This window comes from Polyodon spathula, chromosome 10 (assembly GCF_017654505.1).
Source record: "Polyodon spathula isolate WHYD16114869_AA chromosome 10, ASM1765450v1, whole genome shotgun sequence".
Taxonomy (NCBI): Eukaryota; Metazoa; Chordata; class Actinopteri; order Acipenseriformes; family Polyodontidae; genus Polyodon; species Polyodon spathula.
In genome coordinates this window covers 36,647,800-36,653,815 of record NC_054543.1, presented here as the reverse complement: position 1 = coordinate 36,653,815, position 6,016 = coordinate 36,647,800, and positions in this window count along the sequence as shown.

The window sequence follows — 6,016 nt, the reverse complement described above, 5'->3', positions numbered from 1 at the left end:
ATTGTGAGGGTCTGGAATCAACTCCCCAGTAATGTTGTTGAAGCTGACACCCTGGGATCCTTCAAGAAGCTGCTTGATGAGATTTTGGGATCAATAAGCTACTAACAACCAAACGAGCAAGATGGGCCGAATGGCCTCCTCTCGTTTGTAAACTTTCTTATGTTCTTATGTTCTTACTGAAAACATGACATTTATTAGTCATTCAGAAGTGGAAATGTGCAATTTTTTAATCTCATATCTTTTTCGTTTTAGAGAGACAGTTCTAAAGAAGATTTATAGCCTTATCCATGTCTGTGTAAGTATGCTTACCAGTTGACAAATTTAAGAGGCAATTCAATACACAAAAAAGCAAACACACCATATTATCTAACACTTACTTGGAACAACCTGTAGTGTTAAACCCACACATATTAAAACGCACATTTTATGACTTTGGATATTCTGTTTGAAACCTTCAATGGAAAGGTATAGAGATGTGAATAATGTGAATTATTTACCCTAAACATCACCTCTGCCTTGAATACAAGTTCAAAGCTGCTCGGCTTCTTTGTTATTGTTGATCATGTTTGACAAATGTTTGTCATCCTCGCACAAGCATATACACTTTTCCACAACAGCTGATATGGCCCATAACATTTAACTTAAGAAATGTGCTAAAGTAAAAAGATAAAGCCATCACACCACTGTCTGAGTTTAATTTATGTTCTGGTGAAAGGCTTATGCCAACATATTCAAGACCAAGACAGCATTATTAAGCACAGAACATGAAAAGACAGAAATCAAATGCGGATGACTTATTTCAAATGTAATTTCTTATGTAACCTATTCAATTTGTTACAAGATTTGGGGATAATTCAATTTTCTGTAGTTGCTGCTTGAAGAGATAATAAAGGAAAGCGTGAGAACTGTAATGCTGCTTTTCTGAGTTATCTACAGAGGATGAAGAAATAATTAGCCTTAAAGTTGTACAGGCTTGAATGGTTTGCTGACACAAGGTAAGAGAGTTTTAAATGTTTCTCAGAAGAGTACTTTTTCAGGAGCTAGCAGTTTACACACTAACCTGCCTTGCCCTATAACTTTTGATATCCCCTAACACAAAAGATAAATCCTGGTATTCATAGAGTACAAAGTCAAATAAATTAAAAGCTGTAATTTAATGATACAGGGTGTAACCAACATCTAATTTTCTGTCCTACAAAGTCATAGCTGTACCCTATAAAGGTTATGACAAAGTCCTGCACAGAATCTCCAAACCAGGCTCTGTTTTCCTTACCCAGCTGGAACGAGGGCAGACTTTGCTGCTGTGAGACTGACACAATGTAGGCATTGTTTGAAGTACACTGTGAGAACAAGGCCAAGGTCAAAGAAAGTTGCCTGTAAGCAGCAACTAGTAGATTGAAGAAGTACAAAGATGTTCCAGCAAAGTCGTTTTATTATCAGCAAAAGATTTGGGTTTCATGGAAGAAACTGCTTAACATTTTCTTCCATTTTTCAAAAGGTATTTCCTGTTTAAGTTAGTGTCTAACTAGTACAACCATACTACTACTAACCATAGAACCATGCCACAATCTGCTTGGTTCTATAAATAAACCTTTGTTTGGTATATCTCAGCTACGGATTATTTAAGCTTTGCTGTTATAAAGCTAAAACTCCACTAGACTACATTTTTTAGGGTTGCACTGTACAGTAAATTCCCATGTACCATAGTAGATACATCTACCTTCTTATATTTTGAATACAGGTCTTGTTAAAGAAACAGTGCTCTATTATGCCAACATCTCCCATGAACAACCAAGTGAAAAAAATCAAATAATCTTCATTGCTGCTATGGGTTGGGGCTAGGACCAGGTGACTTGTGTAAACATTAACAGACAAGGACGTTGGCAGTGGCTCCCATAACATAGCCCTTCCAACCATTCCCTGATTTTATGAAGGAGGTGCGCTCCACTTGGGATCAATGCGGAGTGTGATGGTCGGGCCGTTGGATAGCCCGGCACATAAATATATTGGAGCTGCAGGCTGTTTTCCTGGCTCTCCAGCAGTTTCTTCCGGTGTTGCATGGAAAACATGTGCTGTTCCGAACGGACAACACAGTCGTGGCATATGTCAACCACCAGGATGGCCTCCGGTCCCTGGGGTTGCATCGCATTGCCTTCTGGCTCCTGACTTGGGCACAATGGAACCTTCTGTCACTACAGGTGACGCATCTTCCCAGAGTGGCAAACTGGGCAGCGGACCTCCTGTTGAGCGAGGGTGCGCATCAGTCAGAGTGGCGACTCTACCCGCAGGTGGCAAAGCGCATTTGGGAACGGTTTGGGAAGCCACAGGTTGATCTATTTGCCTCAGTGGAGATTACACTCTGCCTCCTGTGGTATTCCCTCCACCACTTAGGTCCACTCGGGGTTAACACAATAGCCCACGAGTGGCCCAGGACACTCCTTTACACATTCCTGTCAGGACCGTTACTCCCGGCTATCTTGGAGAAGGTCCAGTAAGAGAAAGTGGTTAGAGACAGTTCTCCTAGTGCCCCAGGGGAATCTGGATCCCGATCCTGGGTTTAGCTCTTGAATGGGGCCACTGGACAGCCCTAGAGCTATCAGACATGCTTGTGGGTACTCTGCAGAGCACTAGGGCAGACTCCGCTAGATCGCTGTACTCCTATAAGTGGAAGTATTTTCAGAATTGGTGTCTGACTAGAAGTCATGACCCAGTTTCTTGCCCCATGCCAGTTATCCTGCAGTATCTGTTTGATGCTGGTAGGTCACTTTCCACATTGAAGGTATATTTAGAGGTTATCGCTGCATGCCATGTCCCCTGTAGATTTGTTATCTCTGGGTGCGCATTTTTTGGCTGCCCGGTTTCTCAAAGGCGCTCGACGGTTACGCCCTCCCAGGAGGGCTGTTCTCCCTGAATGGAGTCTTGATGTTGTATTGGAGGCTCTCATAAAGGCCCCATTTGAGCCTATACACTCTATAGAGTTGAAGCACCCGTCTAGGAAGACAGCCTTCCTCTTGACGATCACCTCCGCAAAGTGGGTCAGTGAGCTGCACGCGCTGCTGGTGTACAGCTCCTGTATGCATATTTGGGACGATGGCAGTAGGGTGTCACTGCGTACAAACCCTGCTTTCCTCCCCAAGGTGATCACAGCCTTCCACATGAATCAGTCAGTCTCTGTTTGCTTTGGAGGAGGATAAGAGATTGAATTTTCTCTGCCAGGTGTGGGCATTGAGATGCTAAGTGTATAGGACAGGAGCTCTGCGAAACACTGACCAGCTCTTTGTCATTAACAGTATACGGACCCTATGACAGCCCCTCTCGAAGCTGCTACTGTCACATTGGATGGCGGACACAACCTTTGTGGTGTATGACAGTGCTGGCCTACCCCCACCTGGGAGAGTAGCTGTGCCCTCTACTAGAGGGTTGGCTACATCTTTGACCCTCTTCAGATGGGCCTCACTGTCCGATATATGTATGGTAGCTAGCTGGGCTAAGCCACATATATTCTCCAGGTTCTACCACTTAAATTTGGTAGATCCTTCTTTGCCTTCAATAGGCACAAGGGTCCTTGATGTTGCATGCTTGTAACGCTAACCTAGGGTTAAGCGGTTCTGATGCATCCCTCGTATGCTGCCGTTCCTTCTCCCATGCACCAGCTCTGGTATACTTTTCCCCCATACTTAATGTTTTGGTGGTCATCTTCGTATTGGAAGGAAACGTTAGGTTACTTACCGTAACCCTGGTTCCCTGAAAGAGAAGACGATCGCCAACTGCGAGGTCGCATCGGTCACTCTTACGGGTTTGATGCAAAAAGAGAAATGGCTTCCATGGAATGACGGTTTTAACCCGTGGTTTTAAAACCACGCGCTCTCATTTTTTTTTTTTCCCCCTGTAGCCAGTGCATATTTTAACTTATATTAAACAATTTCATAAATTATCATTTGTGAAACCAGACAGTACTCAAATTTAACTTATCTGCAATATATTTTAGTACCATCTTTGCGGCGTCAGTAATAAATTGGTTGATAAGCGGGGTATTATTCAATGTATTTTTTTTATTCCTAAACAGAAATTGGCTTCCATTCTAAAACTATAAACAGACAGTCTAATGATGCAAATGGCTCTGGGTGAACTGCTAGCATGGAGAACAGATGGACAACACCAAGAGCAGAAAAGGATTAGATCCTGAAATCAGAGCAAAAGTCCAGAAAGATGAATTGCAATAGTTTGTAGAGATCTTACAGATGACAGGACCCACCCATTGTTATGTGGCTGTTCTGTTTAACTGTCCCAGGCACTCTTACTATGGATCTAGTACAACTGAAAAGTGGTTTATTAGCTCCTTGGAACAGTTGGTAAACAACGGGAAAAGTATACCTTTTGAGGAATTAAGTGGAAATATGACACTTTCGTTATTGCAGGTACATTTTTATTGTTGCTTCTGCTTTCTCACTCAGAGGCAGAAATGTGTACAGCATGTAGTCTTCGCTAAGAAGATGCTGTTCTACTCAATATTCTGGAAGGCTGCATTTCAGTTGACATCTGTCAAACGGGGGTCCTTTATGGAATGAGACCAGCCCAGTTAGTTGCCACATTTCACATATATGGAAAAGAAGGTTGTGTGTTGTAGGCAACTGCTGATTAGGAAGTTTGAAACATGCTCAAATGCTCAGTGTCCCCAAAGCTTTTCAGGTTATTTTATTTCAAAGTATTTGGGAGAAGTTCCACACACAGCAGCTTATTAGAACAATGGGATAAAGCATCACATCAGTAAAGCCAGTGTGGCTGTCCTACCCATCCCTTTGTCTGTTTGGCTGTGGGAGGTTCATTTGACCAACCGATTAGGCTCACAGTTGACTTGTTGACCAAGCTGCCTGCTTAAAGCTTCCAATAGAGAGGAAAAGCAACTGAACAGCCCAGCATTGTATTGCAGATTTTGCATCTGTAATCTACTACTTAAAATGCAGTCTAAGAATTATTCTTCATGTGAATGTACTGCAGTATAACTGCTGTTATTACAGAACAAAATAATTCTTTCTAAAGACATCACTACTGTTGATAAAATGTAAAATGTTACTATTTAATTGTAAAACTTATTTTTTGTATTGCTAGTAGAAAAAAAAAAAGTCAACTGTAACGTGTTTGGCCACAAGTATTGTCCACTCAGTCAGTGTCCATAATTTCATTTAAAAACAGTCACAAAAAAGCTGCTAATTGAATTATGATGCAGAAAATAAAAATGACTTTTGTCATACCAGCTCCCTCATATCTGTAGACAGAGTTCAGTAAATACATGACAATGGGACAGGGGAAACTAGTTCAATTGCACATATGTGATAGCGAGATTGGAATGCCTTATTATCCAATAGCAAACAGAAGGAAGGAGTAAGCCATATACCATAACATTTCAGCAGCTGTTAGACATTGGTGACATTACTGAATATCAGTCAAGATTCTTAAATGTAATGTTTTACTGGGAACAGATCAATAAAACTAGTACAGATGTGAAATTAATTTGTCAATTGACAGGTTTTTTAAACTGAAATAGACTATATAGAATATTTTTCTTCTCTCACCTGTGTAACAGGATTGAGGCAGAACATGAACCGTTGCCTCCGAACACTGCAAATGAGCATCTTAACCACTATGCAAAACAGCTCATCTGCATTCATGGAATTTAACCTTGTCTTATCTCACTGACAGGGGACAGAATCTGTAACAGCAGTGCATCACACAACACTGCCCGTTACACTAGAGCAGTAGATAGGTGGTTTAATTCAGTGGTAAATCCAATGGGGGGCATGGAGCAGTCACCAGTACAACAGCAGTATATCCCAGAACAAAAGACCTAGAAGAATGAATAAATTGTTTTACATTTGAGCAAGTTTGGAGATTTTTTTTTTTTTTTTTTTTTTTTTATTTTTTTTTTTTAAAAAAACATATCAGATTTGATTTAAAAATCAGATTTTTGGCATATTCCTGGTATACACCAATGTGTAATTCGATGCAGTCTGTCAGT